The 20,745-nt window shown below is 48.2% G+C and overlaps 1 non-coding gene across 1 annotated transcript; it reads left to right on the top strand.

Moving 5' to 3' along the window:
- The first annotated feature begins 16,249 nt into the window (after positions 1-16,249).
- Positions 16,250-16,331, top strand: TRNAS-AGA (transfer RNA serine (anticodon AGA)). Its single transcript has one exon. It is a non-coding gene; the product is annotated as a tRNA-Ser (tRNA).
- Positions 16,332-20,745: the final 4,414 nt, after the last annotated feature.

Genomic DNA, 20,745 nt, shown 5'->3' on the forward strand with positions numbered 1-20,745 from the left:
TGTTCCAGGTACGGTATTCGAAAGGAATATATAAAACAACAGAGGTTAAACTACTGCAGCCGAAGGCGAGTATTGTAGCACGGTTTGTCATCACGGAATCCATCATCTTGAAATTCCTCGCTAATTCTATTGTTAGTAGACAAAAGTCGGTTCATAATGCTGACCATTTTACGCTATTTCACTTTGCGCGGGTAAAGCAAAACAATTTGCGCTCTTTTTTCCGAAGAAACGCTCAGCAGTTCCAGGTAAAGTGACGCGTTTTCGGGTCGGTCTCTGAAAGAAGGGTGCAGGGGAAGCAGCGCTGGCGAACGAGACGCGACGATCGTTTGAAAATCAACTGCAAACCGGATAATTTTTTTATCGTGCCAAGTCACCGATTGCACTGCGACGCTGAAGTAAAAGCAAGGAATTGGGAGTGATACGACCAAAGCGCTTGGCACGCCCACGATGGAGGAGAAACGGAGATAACGCACTGTAGGGGGATCGCGCAGTGCTGCCAAACCGGATGTGCACGCCTGTCAATGGTGATGACTGGACGGTCAACACTATACCGTTTCTAATGCTTGAAACACGCACTCTGCTGTTCGGGTTCCATTTGACGCCGATAGTAGCTTTTGTTAAAAAGTTGCCTGGGCTTAAGGAGAACGCCCATTTTTCGTTCGAAGCAGACCGATGTAGACTTCGCCCTGAATAACACCGAGTGGCGGGTCGTGTGCGTGTACGCGTTCAACAAGGTAGAAGAAAGGGTGCTGTTTTTTCTCGGCCTTGAACAACAGCTCTGTGCAGGAAAGAAATTAGTAATGTTGGGCGACTGAGCGCACTCGACAAAACCAGTACTCGGGGTTACAAAGATAAGGGTACCAGCCTCTTGGCTAGTATTGTCGCAAAATTGGACGTCGAAAATGTAGCGGAGTGTGTCACAGGTACAAGTACGGTAGTACACGCGATTTGAAGACCCTAACCATCCAATACTTGACCGCATTTACGTCTGCGTCGACATCTTACCGGAATGCACCAGTTATAATGTCACCCCTGTGTCTTTTTCCGATCACTGCCTAGTCCTCTGCTCTATCGGAATTTCGAAGCGACATGAGTCTTTCTATTGGGAACTGTGGAAATTAATAACTTTCTGCAGGACGATAAATGTAATCAGGCAGTGAAAGAAGAAATTAGCAAAACAAGCCTCAGCGAAAGGATTCACCTTTGGTAACAGTGGGAACTTTCCAAAGAAAAGTTAAAAATTAAAGCAACAAGCAGGGCTGCGAGCGTTTGGTACGATGTAAAAAGAGAGACTGAGTTGAGGGTGCTACTTGACAAGTTACTCAAGCAGGAATGCCGAGCCCTGGAAAAGTGGATTGAAGATATTATAAAAGTAACACAAAGGTTAGAGCTGTTGGATGAAGAGCGTTATCGAGGTGTTCCGGTGAGGGCAAGGGCGGATGACACCGCGGCAAGTGAAATGCCGTCGAAATGCGCTCGAGGCTTGGAAAAAGCCCGTGCTGAAAGAAACTGCGTACACGAGATAGAGCGGGGTGGTAGCGTATTAACTGATACTGAAGGTGTCACAAGATATTTCACGGACCAATATCGCGAGTTGTTTGCATTGCACGACGCAAATTTTGGAAGCTTCGAGAATGACTTCATGCTATGTTTATACCGTCTTGATGACGAACTGAGGAAGCTTGAAGCGTGTAATAACTGTGGCCGAAGTAGAAGACACCATAAACAAGTTAAACCCAGGCAAGTCGCCCGGTCCGGACGGTTTCACAGCCGCCGTTTATAAGTAGTTTAAGCATGAAATCAGCCCTATTTTTACAGGAATATTTAATGAAGCCTATAAAAAATAATTACTTTGCCACCATGATACAGGATATCCCACACCGTTTTCATACCGAAAACAGAGCGTGTATACCTAAACTGAAATCTGTCTCAGCGTATCGTCCCGTAGCCCTAACCAATGTAGACCGTAAAATTTACATGAAGATATTAGCTCGAAGATTACAGGCAGTGATACAGGACATCGTGGGGCCTCGGCACACGTGCGGCATCAACAGGCGCTCCATTGCCTTAAATATTCATATAGCGCGCAGCGTTCTAGATTTATCTGATGAATCCGATGAATAAATTGCCATATTACAGACTGATATAAAAAGCCCTTGATTGTGTTGAACACCAAGTTTTGTTCGATGTGGTAAATCATGGTAAATCGTATATATATATATATATATTTGTTAAGGCGTTTATTAGCCGACAACGAGCGAGAATATACAATGGCGACAGTCACGGCCAAGCACGGGCTCTCAGCGCGGGCGGCGTCCTTTTTGGGTAGCCCCACTAGAAGGTACTCAAGAGTTCGACCCATTTCAGAGTTCGGAGACTTCGCTACAATTACCTCGGGGTCGAAGAGGGAGCCGCCTGGCGACCCAACAGCTTGTTACTATGAGCGGGTCTTAATAAGCCTTCAGGCGCTCTACGTTGACGATGTCTTGCCCGCGGCGGCGCATGTCCGAAGATTGTTCAATGGGTTCGATCAGATAGTTGACGGGTGAGGTGCGCTCGATGACACGGTAGGGGCCTTCGTATTTGGGAAATGGCTTGAAAGAGAGGCCAGCTACAGAGGTCGGGATCGAGAGCCATACAAGCGCACCAGGAAAGAACGTGGGCTCAGAAATGGTGGAGCCATCACGTATACTCTTCTGCCGCTCTTGCTGGAGAGTGCTGCGATCCCCGTCTATGCCTTTGGAGCTACGATCACGTACCCAGCACCTCCACCAAATTGTTAAGGCGTTTATTAGCCGGCAACGAGCGAGAATATACAATGGCGACAGTCACGGCCAAGCACGGGCTCTCAGCTCGAGCGGCGTCCTTATTGGGTAGCCCCACTAGGAGGTACTCAAGAGTTCGACCCATTTCAGAGTTCGGAGACTTCGCTACAATATATATATATATATATTCTGGGCATTTGTTACATCGTCCTCATCCCTGCATGATCACAATCACCATCATCCGCTTGTCGCTTTGTCCTCATTGCCACTGTGGATCATCGTCATCGTCTGTGTACTGGCTCTGCCCGTTCGTTTGCGAGGTCTTTCCTCAATTAAACGCTGTCGCAACCAAGACTACCAAGACTTCATACGTAGTGGAGGTGGATTTTCAGTCCTCTTACCTCCCGCAGCCCGCTCTACCCGCTGGAGCTTCGTTCAGGCCGCCGATTGCGCCCACTGTCAGGCAGCATGTCCCAGACCGAGCCTACCGGAGCTGGTCATAAACCACGCACCGACACAAGTTGCCCCTCCTATTTACATACACGGACATCAGCGGGAACCCCCGCTCTTTGGTGGTCTTCGTGGAGAAGACGTAGAAGACTGGCTCGACGACTACGACCACGTAAGTGTCGCTAATCGGTGGGACGAGGCCGCCAAACTGCGTTACGTTCTTTTTTATCTGACCGGAGTCGCAAATACATGGTATTTTAACCACGTCATTGACCTACCCGACTGGGATACCTTCCAGCAGCAGCTGCGACACGTTTTTGGCACCCCGGACATTCGATCCGCCGTCGCGAAGAGGACACTTGATACTCGCCGACAACATCCCGGTGAATCCTACACTTCATACATCGAGGATGTCCTCGCACTGTGCCGGCGTGTCAATCAATCCATGCCGGAATCGGACAAAGTGCGCCACATATTGAAAGGCATTAGGCCTGTTGCCTTTAATGCACTTGCTGTACAAAACCCAGCTACCATCGCTGATGTTGTGACGACATGCCAGCGCCTTGATACGCTGGACTCTGTTCGCCTCCAACCGGACATTGACGACCACCATTCTACGTCTCATGGCCACTTGCGTGACCTCATCCGGGACATTATACCTGAAGAATTGCGGTCTATGGGCTTCACACCTCCTACACTGTGTCCTACACAGTCTTCGGGAGTGCCCTTGCGTGACATCGTCAGGGAAGAACTTACATCGCTGACCGGCGTTGCGCCCGTACAGCCACCTGCTTCACGCCCCATACCCACGTACCCTTGTGGTAAGAGTGCTTCTCACAACCAAAATCGAAACTGGAAGTGAAACCGACAGCGGAAAATAACCGACGAAGACGAAAGTGTGCACGGGGTCAGACGAACGTGAGCGCGTGAGTTTCGGAACAGCGACGGGCAGAGGAAGAACGCGGCCAGCTAGCAAGAGCGCTAGGCGTTGGGCCTCAGGGGACCGAACCAACGAGCGGGTGTCACCAACCCAACCGGGACGAGCGTGGCATGTTCCTGAGGCGAGTGGCGGTTCCGGGCCGGGCCTGACATGCTGTTCCTGTGGCGGACGAGCGTGCGGGCCAGGGCAAGCGGCTGATCCTGTCCAGACTCGGGTCCGGCACAACCAGTCTCCGAGATCGTGGCCACGGTGCCACGTCGGAGCCGGTCCGGCACAACCGCCAATTGAAGGTGCGACCTCGGTGTTGCGTTGGCCGCAGCGTGGGGCCGCCTGGTCCAGCACGAGCAGCTGATGGTCTGCTCGTGAGCTCCCGTGCACTTGGCAACCTTCCCGTGGCGAGGTTGCGTCGTCGACGCCATCGTCTTCAGCGGGAGCGTGAGTGGCACCCGACGGAATTAGACTTCCGAGTAGTGAGGACGCGTGGTTTACTCGTGGGTGCGTAGACATAAGGACTGTATGACTACTGAATTACGGAGCCAGTGTGTTGTACAGATAGCCACAGTGTTGTGATTGTTTTGTGTGTGAAGTCAATAGATGTTTCTCTTGTCCTTGTCTTGGGTTTCTGCGTCTGAGGGCCCAAGAACCACCACAATTGGCGAGCCTGCCAGGATCAGAAGATGCCAGGATGGCTTATTAAAATCTAAAGCCATTACTCAGACGCAGCCTTTGTCATAGACAGGGAGAAATTCATTGCATTTGGCCGACAGCTAGGATTGGAGAACGAGGAGCTCAGAGAGTGGGTTGAGCGAGAGTGCGTTGAAGCTCGAGATGAGCGTGCTAGGGAGCGCGAGATCGCGAAAGAAAACACTGAGAGGCAGCAGAAGCTGTTAGAGCAGCAGCAGAAGGTGCAGGAACAAGAGCTGAAGATCCTCGAACTGAAGCTTCGACTTCAGGAGAGTGCAAGCAGGGTACAGCCAATGGTGGCTGACGAACAAGGAGGATCCAGCATGAGCGCCAGAGGAATAACAGAGGTCTGCAGTCCTGATAAACTGATTCCGCCCTTCAATGAGGCTCGGGACAACCTCGACGCGTACCTGCAGCGATTTGAACGGGTCGCCACGTGTCAAGGGTGGCCGCGTGAAAAGTGGGCTCTTTCGCTTAGCCTATGCATGACAGGAGAAGCGCTAACAGTCATAGGCCGCTTAGATCCAACAGCTGTGCTGAATTATGATAAGCTGAAAGCGGCGCTTCTTCAGAGGTTCCGCTATACTGCGGAAGGCTACCGCGAAAAATTTCGTAAAGCGAAGCCCGAAGAAAACGAGACTGGTCTGCAGTATGCTGCAAGACTTTCCGGCTACTTTGACCGTTGGCTTGGAGTGGGAAAAACGGAGACAAGCTTTGCTAGCCTGCGAGATCTGATGATAAGTGAGCAATTCATGAAGGGTTGTTCTCCGGCACTCAGGATCTTTCTCAAAGAGAGAAGTTGCAAAACCCTGAGTTCGCTTTGCGAGACTGCCGATAACTTCATGGAAGCACAGGCGCTCACAAACTTAGGAAGAGAACGGATTCCCAAGGATCCGGGACCTTCGGTGTCCAAGCCGGAGTCCGCGAAGAAGACGGAGAAGCCTGCAAGTCGCTGTTTCCTTTGTGACAAGGCAGGCCATCGCACAGCCGACTGCTGGTCCCGCACGAAAGGGAATACTTTCAGCCGATGCGGAGTATGCAAACAAAGTGGACACAGCAGTGACAGATGCCCCGGTAGAAAATTTTGCAAAGACCAGGCATCATGTATGCTATCGGAAAAACGCGAAGACTTGACACCTGAACACCATAAGAGTGGCTACATTGTTCTCCAAGACGGCGGAGCAATACCCATCGTCAATGCCACATCAAGTCGACGATCCGCGAACGTTGGAGTCGCTGACATGCCTGTTGTGGAGGGGTTCCTAGAGGACAGACCAGTGCATGTGCTTCGAGACCCCGGCTGCAACACGGTCGTCGTGCGGCAATCCTTGGTTCCGAAGGAGAAGTTCATGGGAACGATGAGCCTAGTGTACTTACTGGACCGTACTGTGCGATACCTCCCAGAGGCAAAAGTCCTTTTGCAATGTACATTGTTTACTGGGGAGGTACTCGTTAAGTGTATGACCGACCCATTATACGACGTAATTTGGGCAACATCAAGGGCGCGGCATTGCCGGATACGTTACCTATGAATGAGTCAGCACCACAGCATGACCATGGCCATGTCCAAACAAGGCGTGCACCATGCACAGACTCTAGCAAAGGGAATGCTGTCAATGGTGAGCAGGATGTATCTGGCAATTTGCACGCAACCCAACCAAGATCGAATACGGAGGAAGCGTATGAGCCACCGCATGAAGCCATGGAAAAGTGGCCCCTACCTGAAGAAGTCCTCGTGGGAAAAGCAGGAGAAACGAAGAAGCACACTTCTTTACCTGTGATGACTCTGCCTGCTTTACAAGTGGGAAGTGAGGCGCTTAAAAAATATCAAGTGGATGACGAAACTTTGCGAAAGTGTTTCGAGGCGGTTGGCAAGAAAATCATGTCGAACGATTGAGAAACGGTGTTTTTCATTCGGGACGGAACCTTATTCCGCAAGCACAACTTGCCAGATGGAACTAATTTGGAGCAACTTGTTGTACCACGACAGTTGCGTGAGGTGGTGCTGAAACTGGCCCACGAAGGCATCTTAGCCGGCCATCAAGGTATCACGAAGACAGTAAGCAGGGTCACTGGAGAGTTCTACTGGCCGGGTGTCCAATCCGACACAAAACGCTTCGTGAAATCTTGCGACATCTGTCAACGGATGGGGCCACGCCACCTGGTGGGACGCGCTCCCTTGGGCACCACGCCTATCACCGAGACACCGTTTACGAGAGTTGGCATTGATATTATCGGCCCATTGTCACCAACATCTGAAAAGGGCAATCGCTACGTACTGACAATGATAGATTTTGCGACGCGATACCCCGACGCGGTAGCACTTCCCTCCATTGAAGCGAGACAGGTTGCGGAAGGTCTCCTGGAAATGTTCTCTCGCGTTGGCATACCTAAAGAGATCATCAGTGATCGCGGCACGTCTTTCATGTCAGCAGTTATGAAGGAATTCAGCCGACTGCTTTCATTCAAACAACTGCCTACTACGCCATACCATCCGATGGCCAATGATTTGATTGAACGTTTTAATGGGACATTAAAACGCATGATAGGGCGAATGTGTCAAGAGCGTCCGAAAACCTGGGACCGTTACATTGGTCCGTTACTGTTCGCCTACCGAGAGCTTCCCCAATGTAGCACTGAATTCTCTCCTTTTGAATTATTATATGGTAGATACGTGCGAGGGCCAATGGCTGTTCTCAAGGAGCTCTGGACGAACCCTCGCCTCGATGACGAGACCAAGACGACATACACGCATATGATGGAGCTGCGGCAACGTTTAGAACGCACCTGTGCGCTCGCACACGAAGAATTGATGAAGGCGAAGAAGCTGCAGAAAGGGTACTACGATAAGAAAGCGAGACGGCGCGAACTTGTCCCTGGTGACCAGGTGCTGGCGTTGTTACCAGCCGATGCTAACAAGCTGGTGCTTTCCTGGAAGGGCCCCTTCCCTGTTATTGAGAAACGCAGCGAACTGGATTACCTAGTAAACCTGGGCCACAGGGTTACGCTCTTTCACATCAACATGTTGAAGAAGTATGAGGAGCGCAAGCGACTAAGCCAACGAACGGTTGCAGGCGTTACCACGACGTTGCCAAGTGACACAGATGAGGTTCAGTCCGACGAAGTGCCCCATATCACACTAGAACAGACACAGGACTGGACGAATGTTACCATAGCATCGGAGCTCAACGCTGATGCACGACAGCAAGTCACAGCGGTTCTTAAAGAATTCAGAGACGTTTTCTCAGATGTACCTGGGAAGACTGACATTGTTCACTGTGAGTTGAAGCTTACATCAGAGGCTCCCATACAGGTACGACAGTACCCGCTACCTTTTACTGTCAAAGGTGCCGTCGAGGAGGAAGTGAAGGACATGCTGCAGTTAGGTGTCATTGAAAGGTCAACGTCAGCCTATCACTCGCCCATAGTGGTCGTCAAGAAGAAAGATGGCACCATGCGTTTGTGTATTGACTTCCGACAACTGAACAAGGTCATACTTCCGGATTGTGAGCCGATCCCTCGCACAGATACGATGTTCGCTAAGCTTACGGGATGCAACTACTTCTCGCGCTTTGATTTTACTAAAGGATACTGGCAGGTACCTATGGCCAGTCAGTCGAAGGAGCTCACGGCTTTCTCATGTGAATCTGGCTTGTACCACTTCAACTTTATGCCCTTCGGCATCAAGACTGCGCCGGCAGTATTTAATCGGTTAATGCGAGTCGTCACCAAGGGGATTCCCAATGTGCTATATTACTTTGACAATGTGCTCGTCGCTACTGAAACTTGGGAAGAACACTTGGTAACCCTAAAGAGATTGTTTGAGCGCGTCAGAGCGGCTCGTCTAACAATAAAACCAGCGAAATGTGCGGTCGGCTGTCCGACTACCACTTTTTTGGGCCACACTGTTGGGCAAGGTATGCTGCAGACGAGTAAGAGCATTACTGATAAGATACAAGCAGACGCCCCAGTGTACGAATCCCAGTGTACAGGATTCGTACACTGGGGCGTCTTATTAAGGTCGGTGTAATTCGTCTCCCCCACACCGGTCTCCATCTCCTCCAGCATCGACTGCACCACGAAACAGCCGAAACACGAAACGCCGCTCGCCTTCGCCCTTCCGCCGTTTCACTTCTCCACTTCGGCCCGCCTCATTCTCATCTAATATTCATTCGGGAAACTAAGTGATGCAGTTTGTGGAGGAAAAACTGCAGTCGGAATTAGAACTGAAATTCTTCCTTCAGGCCCGTGTAACACGCTTTCTGTGGAAGTGGAAGGAGTGCGAGTCGATGCTTTGGTAGACACAGGTGCGACATTGTCTGTGATGCGTGCTGATTTGTGTGAACATTTAAGGAAAGTAATGACGCCTTACGATGGCCCCATGTTAGTTGCTGCCCAGGGGAACGTCATTCGCCCTTCCGCGTTTTGTACTGTGCGTGTGTTCATCGACGGCATCCGCCATCATGTCCAGTTTGTTGTCCTGTCCCGCTGCTCTCACCAACTAATTTTAGGGTGGGATTTTCTATCATCTGCTTCCGCGGCGATTTGTTGTGGACAACTCGTCGTTCACCTCGCTGACACCGACTACACGCTTGACGACGACAATCACAAGCCACTTCGTCTGGTCGCTGCGAAAGACATCGAACTGCCTCCCCTACAAGAGCAAATTATCAGCATTACGTCCAATGACATCTATCACGGGGATGTATTGGTCTCACCGTCACCACTTTGCGTTCGTAAAGGTATAGTTCTTCCGTCCGGTGTCGCTCATTTTTGCAATGGCTCTGCACGTGTCACCGCTGTCAACTCTACGCCGGAGAAGATCTTACTGCCACAGGGCCCATGTTGCCGACTTCGAGCCTGTATTTGTCACGCCACTTCAGGCCATCGCATCCAAAGAACCTTCCCTCGGAGAGCATCTTTCTTCCTCCGCCTTTCCCACCGTTATTAGCAGCGAATTGGCATATTCACAGAGGCAGCAGCTGCTCGCATCGTTACAGAAACATGCAAATTCTTTCGATTTTTGCTCGTCTAAGCTGGGCCGCACTAATACTACACCACATCGAATTCAAACTGTTGGGGCATCTATCGTACACCGCCGACCCTACCGCGTGTCTTTAGCTGAAAGAAAAATTATAGAAAAAAACGTTGCGGACATGCTAAAACGGGAAATCATCCGTCCCTCATCTAGTCCTTGGTCGTCTCCCATTGTTTTGGTCCGCGAAAAGGATGGCTCTGTGCGGTTTTGCGTCGACTACTGGGCGCTCAATAAGATCACATGCAAGTACGTGTACCCAATGCCACGCATTGACGACGCCCTTGATTCTCTACAAGGCACGGAATTTTTTTCAAGCATGGACTTGCGTTCTGGGTACTGGCAGATCCCCATGCATGAAGACGATAAGGAGAAAACGGCGTTTGCAACCCCCGACGGGCTATATGAATTTAACGTGATGCCTTTCGGGCTCTGAAACGCACCCGTGACATTTGAGCGCATGATAGATACCATGCTGCGCGGCCTGAAATGGAAAAGTTGCCTTTGCTATCTGGACGACATTATAATCTTTTCGTAAACGTTTCCTGAGCACCTAGAACGACTGAATCAAGTTCGGACGTGCCTTGCCGGCGCCGGGCTTCAGATAAACACTAAGGAATGCTCTTTCGCTAGCAAATCTATCAAGGTCTTAGGGCATGTCGTTAGCAAAGATGGCATCCGGCCCGACCATGACAAGATTTCTGCAGTCCTTCACTTTCTGCGTCCCGAAAAACCAAAGGAGCTTCGCAGTTTCCTTGGCCTCGCCTCCTATTTTCACCGGTTTATCCAGAACTTCGCTTCTATTGCTGCTCCATTACACCAACTACTCGCTTCGAACGTCCCCTTTCTGTGGTCTCAAGAATGTCAAACGGCATTCGAGCTGTTGAAGCGGGCACTCACGTCTGAACCTCTGCTCTGCCACATTGACGAAGCCGCACCGACTATCCTTCATACCGACGCTAGCGGCCTTGGTATTGGAGCCGTTCTTCTACAACGCGACAAGTCTTCCCTAGAGAAAGTTGTTGCATATGCCAGTCGCGTACTCACCCCTGCTGAAAAGAACTACACTATAACTGAGCAAGAGTGTTTGGTTGTGGTTTGGTCGGTCCAGAAGTTCCGTCCTTATCTCCACGGCCGTCACTTCACAACGGTTACGGACCACCATACCTTATGCTGGCTTTCTACACTGAAGAACTTGTCCGGACGCTTGGGCCGGTGGATACTACGCTTGCAGGAGTACGACTTTGACATAACTTACAAGTCAGGCAGAAAACAACAAGACGCCGATGCTTTATCTCGTTGCCCGCTTCCAACTACCCATATGAGCGTTGGTGAGAACTCAACCGCCACATCTACCAAAGTTCATACGCTCGCATCAATAACGCAACCCTTTTCGGACGACGAGCCAGCATTTATCTCCCGCCAGCGGTCCGATTCATACTGCAGACGCATGATGGACCACTTTTCGGGAGTTTCTCATCCACCAAACGCGCTACTCCGTCGTCAACTCCTGTACTTCAAGCTGGACAATGGGGTTCTCTACTGCCACGTCTACCACCCTGACGGTCAGCGCTGGGTTCCTGTACTGCCACGCTCTTTTCGACTTCAGGTGCTCGAAGCCTTCCACGACGACTTGACTGCTGGTCATCTTGGTTTTAAAAAAACTCTTGACTGCATTCGATGTCATTACTGGCCTGGCCTTTCTTCTAGTGTAGCTCGGTACGTCGGTTCCTGCTACCCATGCCAGCGTCGTAAACTCCCCACGTCTGCACCTGCTGGACCTCTACAGCCACTTCCGTGCCCTTCAATGCCTTTCGAGGTTGTAGGTGTTGACCTTTACGGGCCTGTCCCCGTCACATCTGCTGGCAAACGAAGGATAGTGACCGCCGTTGACCACCTGACACGCTACGCCGAGACTTCCTCTGTTATTACAGGCTCAGCTGTGGTAGTTGCAGACTTTATTCTTCACGCCATAATACTGCGTCATGGGGCTCCACGTGTACTGCTTAGTGATCGCGGCAAAGTGTTCTTGTCACAAATGGTAAATGAAGTACTGCGCGCTTCTGGAACTACTCACAAGACAGCTTCAAGCTTCCACCCTCAGACAAATGGTCTCACAGAAACATTTCAACGAATCCTTGCAGACATCATAGCCGTTTACGTCGAACCCGATCACAAAAACTGGGATACTCTTTTACCATTCCTGACACTCGCTTACAACACTGCCCTTCAGCGAACAACTTGCTACTCGCCGTTCTACCTCGTGTACGGACGCACCCCGACTACCTTTCTCGACGTCTCCTTCTTCAGCAGCCATTGGAATTCATGTCAGTCTTCTAGCGAAGAATAGATTTCCCGCCTGGCCCAGTCTCGCCATCAGGCTCGCATCAATACTCAAGCGAGACAGCACGAGCGGAAGATTATCTATGACGAATCCCACCGCGTTGTCTTTCCAACCTGGTGATGAGGTGCTGCTTTTGACACCTATTCGCACTCACGGTCTCTGTGAAAAATTCCAACCACACTTCATCGGGCCATACATTGTTTTAGAACTGACTTCGCCGGTTATTATCGTGTGATACCACCCGTCGCCCCAACAGACCGTCGCTACCGCAGCACAGAGATTGTCCACGTTTGTCGCATGAAACCTTTCACGCGACGTTCCCCGTCACTTTTACTTATGGCGGCCAGGGTGTCCGCTTCCACGTGGGGGGAATTGGTGTGGGCATTTGTTACTTACATCGTTCTCATCCCTGCATGATCACAATCACCATCATCCGCTTGTCTCTTTGTCCTCATTGCCACTCTGGGTCATCATCATCGTCATCGTCTGTGTACTGGCTCTGCCCGTTCGTTTGCGAGGTCTTTCCTCAATTCAATGCTGTCGCAACCAAGAATACCAAGACTTCATTATATATATATATGTATATATATAAGGGAAACAAGTGCATACTTAAGCTCGTTTTTCGTGTTTTTTTTACACAATAATAATGAGATCTAACAGACAATATATATATATATATATATATATATATATATATATATATATATATATATATATGTGTGTGTGTGTGTGTGTGTGTGTGTGTGTGTGTGTGTGTGTGTGTGTGTGTGTGTGTGTGTGTGTGTGTGTGTGTGTGTGTGTGTGTGTGTGTGTGTGTGTGTGTGTGTGATGCTATGATAAATGGGTGACGTGGCCTGGCTCATACGCCATGTTTATTCTACTGTCGCTTCTTCCTCATCTACTTCTAACTCCTAACCATCGCTACCTTCTTACGTTACAGGATTCCCCCTCCCCCGGAAGAAGTCGCGTCAGACACTTAACAAAACAACAAAAACGGGTGTTAAAGCGAGCGAAAAATACCATAATGCACCATAGTTCTAATTCAAAAGAGAGTTCCTTAACTCGCACAAAACTACAGCAGAGGGAAGCAGTCCGGCCATATCTAAGAGAACTCGAGTGGACGAGGCTGGTTGTTGCGTCCTCGATGGCATAACCATGCATACGACGTGGAAAATGATGGTGACACAGCCTGGATAGTAGCGAAAAACGAACAAGGTTGTGAGTCCTTGTATGGTTGGAAGGTTGGGTGTATCATGCATCGGATTTCGAGTCGTGGCTGCGACAGACGCATTGTATCTAGAATGCGTGCTTGTTGAGAGATAATGACGGCTAGATGCCTGTGTGCTGGCGGCGTGCAAGAAGTGCTTCCGCGTCTTTCTAGGCGTTTTCCGTAGTGTTGTCGTCTATGTAACCGCAGGCACAGAGAGCGTCTGTGGCGATGTTCCTTAATCCGGAAACGTCCTACTTCTTGAAATGGCCCTTGTATCAAAGTCACTAATTTTTTAACTTGTTCAAGTTGTGAGTGTGCTTCCGTTGAAGTTTTCATTCGTCGTCGTATTTTCTTGGTTTGGTGATGGCTTTGAGAAAATTGCGGGTGGTCATCGTCATTGAATAAAGAGACGCTGTCGGTAGTCCCACCATTAGTTACGAGTGGGATGCAAGCATTATTTCTTTCAAGGAAAGCAGTAGATACAGTTTCGTTTTTATCGGTGTCACACCAGTCCCGTTAATGAGGGAAGGCGATCGCCGGGCTAATTCCAAGGGCCGAAGTATTGGCCCTCCGAACCGCACCACGAAAGCGTGGACAATTTAGAAGTGGTCCTTTTTGGCGCGCCAGCGGACGCCGGCTGTGGCCCAAAGAACAAGTCAGAGCCGAGAGTTGATAAACAAAACAAATACTATATTCTCAAAGATGGCAGATCGAAAACAATACACAAGAATGCACACTCCACAATAGTTACATACAATACGTCACCAAACAGACAACGTACTACACAGTACAATCAACCACACTTGAAACAACGGACACAGACAACAATACGCACCACAATGCAGTCGCATGCATTAAACAACCAAGACACTCAAAGACTAAAGAGATATAAAACCTATTCAGTCCAAAGTCCTTGGAACAAAAGTCTGAATGATACTCTTACGAGAATCACTCACTCAAAGTCCAGCGTTGTTGTCGTTCCGCAGCCTTCGAAGTTTCTCTTCCAGGAAACCTCGCCGAAGTTTATCTTCCAGGAAACCTCCGGTCTTCAATAGGCCACTCTCCAAGCTTCAAACTTCTTCGCCCGAACACGTCGGCTTCACACACGCAGCTGTTGCCACGCGTCCTCGCTCGATAGCGGTAGACACACGCTCTTGCCTGTAGCTCGAGCCTTCACCCCTCAGGTGGAAATCCTCTTCATCTCCTGCTTCGTCCCTACGGATAAAACCTTCGCCGACTACACGGCGGGATCCCTACGCACTCTGGCGCTAAATTCCGTCTTCTCCTGATCTCTCATCTCCGCTTCTCGGTTAAATACCTTCCGCGCGACATTCCAGACGGTTCTCGTCATTTCGTCGGCGCGATACGCAGCGAAGGCTGGGAAGAGGGCAAGACGGTTGGCACGCCCTCCGCGGCCGATGACTCAACTCGGTATGACCACGCCCCTTTCGTTCTGGAACTTTCGCGGTCTATCTCGGCCGCCGATGTGGGGCGAGGAGGTTCGTCGGCGAAGCCACGCTTCCAAGGGGAGAGCGCGCGCCCATTTTTTAGCGCTCGTTCTGTGACAATCGGAGAGACTTGCATTGAATGGTGACTCCATAGCCTGTCGACTTTCGGTTGGTCCGGTTCCTGAGAATGACATCGCCGCAAACATGGCTTGACGTGGTTCCAATTTCGTAGGTTTGTTTCTTTGCGGGAGAATTGAGCCAAGCGTTCCTGAAGTACAATCGCTTTCGGAATTGCAGTGGCTTGACAAGTTATTTGGCCAATATTTCAGGTGGTCAGTTGCGTATGTGGCGATATCTTGAGGGGTGCGATGACAGTGACGAGCACCAGACGAGCTACTTGGCACAAAACCAGGTGGTGGCTTACGTAAGCAAGATGAAGAGTCAAGTACATTGGGTGCTTGAATATTGTCTTGATTTGTGTATTGTATGGAAGAGGTTAGCGTTGGTGACATTTTTGTAGATGGGAAACCAGGTGGAAGGTTCGGCCTTGTAGAAAAACGGCTGGGATGTCTTTCTATTAGCAGATGACTGACTTCGCCTGACGGGAATTGTAAACTTCTGCTCTGTGCTCGAACGCGTGAAGGCTGCGTATGACTGTGATTAGTGAATTTGAATGCATCAATATGGCTGGTTGTAACTGAAACTTCATTATAGTCTTGAAACCAGATGATCATTTCTTCTTTTATATTTTTGCCAAGACTCGTCGTTCTGTAATATGTGGATAAGGTAAAATTTAAATGCCTTACCGGTGACGTAGTCGCTGAAGTTTGTAACCATCTCCCGTTCCGACCAAGATGCAGCGGTGGCGTGGAGCTCGAACAGGTCGAACCAGTCTTGTACGGGTCAATCTTCCGTTGCTCCGGTGTACTTGCGTATGGGAAGGTCAGTGGATGCTTTTGACATGATGCTGGTCAATGCGTAATGCTAGGCGCTTGTACCCTAGTTCATGTATGCTCAGGGTGTCATGCGGAGAACTGCGTAGATGATGAGCGACTGATGAGGGGGTTGGCAGGTCTTCATCTTGTCGACTCGTGTGACGTTATGATGAATGGGTGACGTGGCCTGGCTCATACGCCATGTTTATTCTACTCTCACTTCTTCCTCATCTACTTCTAACTCCTAACCATCGCTACCTTCTTACGTTATATATATATATATATATATATATATATATATATATATATATATATATATATATATATATATATATATATATATATATATATATATATATATATATATATATATCACCGTCTGACAGACAAATGAATTCATGAGGAGCCTTTTAAAAATAGGTGGCGCTTGGTAGGCGTGCAGTGGTGGCCGACAGGTTAAGGCGATGGACTAGAAATCCATTGGGGTCTCCCCGCACAGGTTCGAATCCTGTCGACTGCGCTGGATTTTTTTTTCGCGTGGTATCTAACACTCTTTATTCGAATGTGATGCGGGTGTATGGTTTGGAAGGTATCGTAACTAATGAAGTGTTTCGACGAATTGTTCCTGCTACGTTGCGCATTTTATGCAGTTTATGCAAGTTGTGCACGAACTGGTGTAGCTGGTAACTGATTTCTAAGGAATCAGGGAGTGGCATAGAGGTAATACGCGAAAACCACTGGAGTCTGACAACAGAATACCAGGGGGTAACAGAATGCCCATAAAAAATTATGTATTTTATGTAAAAAAACTCACCGTGTTTACCAGTGCGATGAATTCTTTCTTAAACTGAAGAAAAAAAAACGAGAGAGAGAGAAGGCCAGAGCCATTGCTTTCAACACAAGAAGAACGCATCAAAGAGCATGTTGGAAACAGATGTGCAGATATGGCGTCCTGATGAAAGGAAAAAATATCGTGAGCAAGCAAAAAACAAAAATCTGACAGAGCGTGGTTTCGATCCACGGACCTCTGGGTTATGGGCCCAGCACGCTTCCACTGCGCCACTCTGCTCTTTTTTTTTTTCTTTAATGAATGACATTATCACCAGTAAAGTACACAGAACATACTTCATCAGAATTCAGACAAACACACACAAGCGTCAAGAACGGGAAGCCACTCCGGAACGGGGTCAAAAGTCTCGACAACACTGGGCACTTGAGCAGCTGCTTCTCGGAAGACAGATCTCGTCGACCGTGGTGGCTCGGCGTGTCTATCGATCATGCGACTTTTCCATAATGAATAAAGTCCCAACAACATAAACAAGTCGTAAGGAGTACTATCAGTCAGACTCTTTTTGAACGGAAGGAACCTAATACCATGGGCTGTGATTGGAAGTTCTTTTCTTAACGTTCTTTTTAGAATGTCCCAAAAATAAAAAGCATCACGACAATGAATAAAACAATGCTCTATAGTCTCTGGTTGGTTGCAGAGTCTACAATTCACTGTCCAGGGTACGTATATTGATTTTTCATTCAGCCACGTTTTCACTGGCAGCGTGGAAGTGTGCAGTTTAAAGAAAAATGTTTTCGCTGCAGGAGATATACACATTCTACGTACACGAAATAATACATCGTGACCAGACAGAAGCGAATATGGCTTTCGATAAACAGGTTCGGGGAAAAGGTTATTCACAAGTGCAGCGGTTAAATTTGTTCTGTCAATAGTATACAAATACTCTAAGGTAAACCTGGCTTTCAAAAAACTGACAGTATCAACAATTTCCTTTAGGAATCCCCGCAACGGCAATTCCTTAGCAACGCTTGTTGTGACATGAATAAAAGGAAGGTGGTAACAAAGACGGTTACGAAGAACCGCTAATAGAAATGGGTGGCACACATCCTTGAGGTAGAAAAATCGCAACACCAACTGTCGCACGAACAAATGCACAAGGCCGAGGCCACCCTTTTCGAGTGGAAGAAAGAGATTGTCTCTTCTCATGGGTTCCCAGGAAGAGCTCCAAATAAAGCAGGCAAATATCCTATGAAAGGCTTGAATGTGTACCCGAGAGCAATGCAACACCTGCAGAATATAAATAAGCTTCGATACAAGGAATATATTGCACGCTTTCGCTCTGGCAAAAATGGAAAGCTCCCGTCCGTGCCATGTTGCCACCTTTCGGCGGATAGTAGTTATCGCAGCGGTCCAGTGTGGGCCGCTGTTACGATAGTTATCGAGAGGCACACCGAGGTATTTCATAGGAGTCGCATTCCAATGAATATTTGCGAAGACCGAAGGAGTTGTAGCCCACATGCCTAGCCAGAATCCACTACTTTTATCAAAATTTATGCTGGCGCCAGCGACTTCACAGAAACGTAAAGTAGTGTTGACTGCTTCTTGAACGCTGGGTTTATCAGCGCAAAAGAAGGCAATGTCATCTGCATAAGCTAGCACTTTAACTCTGCTCAGTGCAAGGAGCTGACATGTAGGAGCTATTTCACACTGGAGTGCATAACGATCTCGCCCTGCGTAGACCGTGTCCTTCACGCATATAAAGGACGTGAACGGGTCGCTGTAATTGCATCCACCTACAGGCGTTCCGTATAAAATAGATAAAAGCTCGTCGCGCCATCTGCATGATAGTTGTTGCTGTATTATCGAGGCGTACGCAGTTAAGTATGTCGCGTTCACTTAAAGCTGTCTACTTTATATGAATACTTGCTGTATGAACGAAGAATACACTTGTTAGTAACTAGTCACTTCATTCCCAGCCACCGGCTTACCCGGGATGTAGGGAGGGTTCAAACCACCCACCCCACTGAAGTTTTTCTGTTCTGCGTGTGTATGAGTATATGAGTAAACTCATATTTACAAGCACACGCACGAACATTCACAAAAGGTGGTTGAACACAGCCACTCACCCTGCCCCCCCCCCCCCCCCGCCGTTCCCACTGTCCAATCAAGACGATATCTGGCTACGCCCCTGACTTGTGTTCCAGTTTTAGACAGGAAAATGTAATTACAACGAGGATGATGGTGGTGCATCAACTATGGCTCATACCCGCTAAGAGGGACTGGCCAAGAATTGGTTATATGAGCTTTTAGTCCTTTCAAGTAATCGACAATCCTAAGATCAAGAGGAAATGTGAGCAGCTGTCTCACTCCTTACCAATGCATGTGTGTTGGCAGTACAGGCCCAGGTCGCAACAGCCTCTTTTGCCTTACACATTAGCTTATTCCAAAGTGATCAAAGATGAATTGGCTGCATCTTTGGTACAAGAGGCTGTGTGCAAGTCATGTGTGCACAAGGTATTGAGCAGTGCTTATGCTCAGATCCAGAGGTTTCCTACAGAAGGGTTTCCAGATTATCTGGTCACTAGATCCTGCGAAAAGGTGGCGAAATGGATCAAACATTTCAGCAAATGCGAAATCTGTGAGAAATATTATGAAAGCCGCTTTAGCCTGCTGTTCTACGTTGAAGTTCTTTATAGATACAAGCTCTTATTGGTACATGAAAATACACAATACTTGTTAGACTTGTTCACAAAATGGCGCACAATTAGGAGTGTCACATCCAGATATGATGCGGCAATGGTATGTACGGCTCTCAAGAAGCTGGGCAGCACTTGCACACTTTTCAAGCTCGGGGCCAAAGGCAAAACCAAAAATAAAGGTAAATGTGGTCAGAAACACCGAAGCTCCTTCATTCCTTGTGTTACAGGAGTAGTGTACAAGATTCCTCAGTCATGCGCCAACAGTTATATGGGTCAGACTGGTAGGTGCATGTTAGATTAGGGAAGCACCAGAAGAATTGCGAAAAGAATATCCGAATAACACCTTGTTTTCTTATTGAACACAGTGTCACTGAAAGCTACTGTTTAACAACATTAGCAGCGCAACAGCCGAAATACAACTTGGAGCAATATCAGGAGCATCAAAATATTACTTTTGGAGCACTAAAATGTGAATTTCAAGCAGGTTACAGGAAAAAAATATGTAATTTTCATCACAAGATATCAAATTTTGAGCAGTATAAAAAAGAAGGCTTACATTTAGAAACAAAATATGGATAAACCATTCGACATCACCTAAACTGTGCAATGTAAACATGAGCACTGTTATTTCAATGAAAGTGGTATATTGAACCACCCACTGAGTCAACAATGATAAAGTCTATATTAGCATTTGCTGTGCTTGTAAAATTGTTTGACAGACTGCGAATTTAAATATTGATCTGCCAAGCTTGCGAGCATGAAATTTGGGAGATTCCTGAAACCGAAGTGCACAGGAGGTGAAAAAAAAAACTGGTGCACAATTAAGTTTGCTTTTTTAGGGAACAAATATTATACACTGCTCCAAATTATTTCCAGTAGCAGATTTAGACATCAGTGATTACACTGATACTCATAATTAGGCAGCGTACAAACGCATGAGTAAGTGAACATTATGTGCAGTGTCCCATGACTAGAGATAACAGCCCCTTTCAAATCTCAATACGCTTTTCCGCACAGCACCGGTGTAAACTGGCAAAAGTGGTCTATTTAGGATTCCCCGCACGGGTTAGAATCCCAAGCCAAGAAATTTTCTAATCACTACACATCCCCTTCTCAACTTCACATCTTGTTTTTTTTTCACCGCGTGGTTACGTATCGCTTCGGCTCTCCCTTGAAGGCGCGTTCGACCAGGTAAAGTAAAAACGGCGTGCACCCGTTGACCTAGCGACAGTACTGCAGATGTCCATCGCCAGGACCGTGGCCGGAACGAGGCAACTTAAAGACAAAAAAAGGGGGGAGGGCTCAGATCTTTCAATGAAATAAGGAGTGTCCAGTTTTTTTTAAGCTTTATTCACAAACTGTGCAATATTTCACGGCAGCTCTGGAAGATGAATCAGTTCTCGAAGCTTACCAAGTTTTCACCTGTAGATCAAAACAGCACTGAG

The sequence above is a fragment of the Rhipicephalus microplus genome, chromosome 6 (assembly GCF_043290135.1).
Source record: "Rhipicephalus microplus isolate Deutch F79 chromosome 6, USDA_Rmic, whole genome shotgun sequence".
Classification (NCBI taxonomy): domain Eukaryota; kingdom Metazoa; phylum Arthropoda; class Arachnida; order Ixodida; family Ixodidae; genus Rhipicephalus; species Rhipicephalus microplus.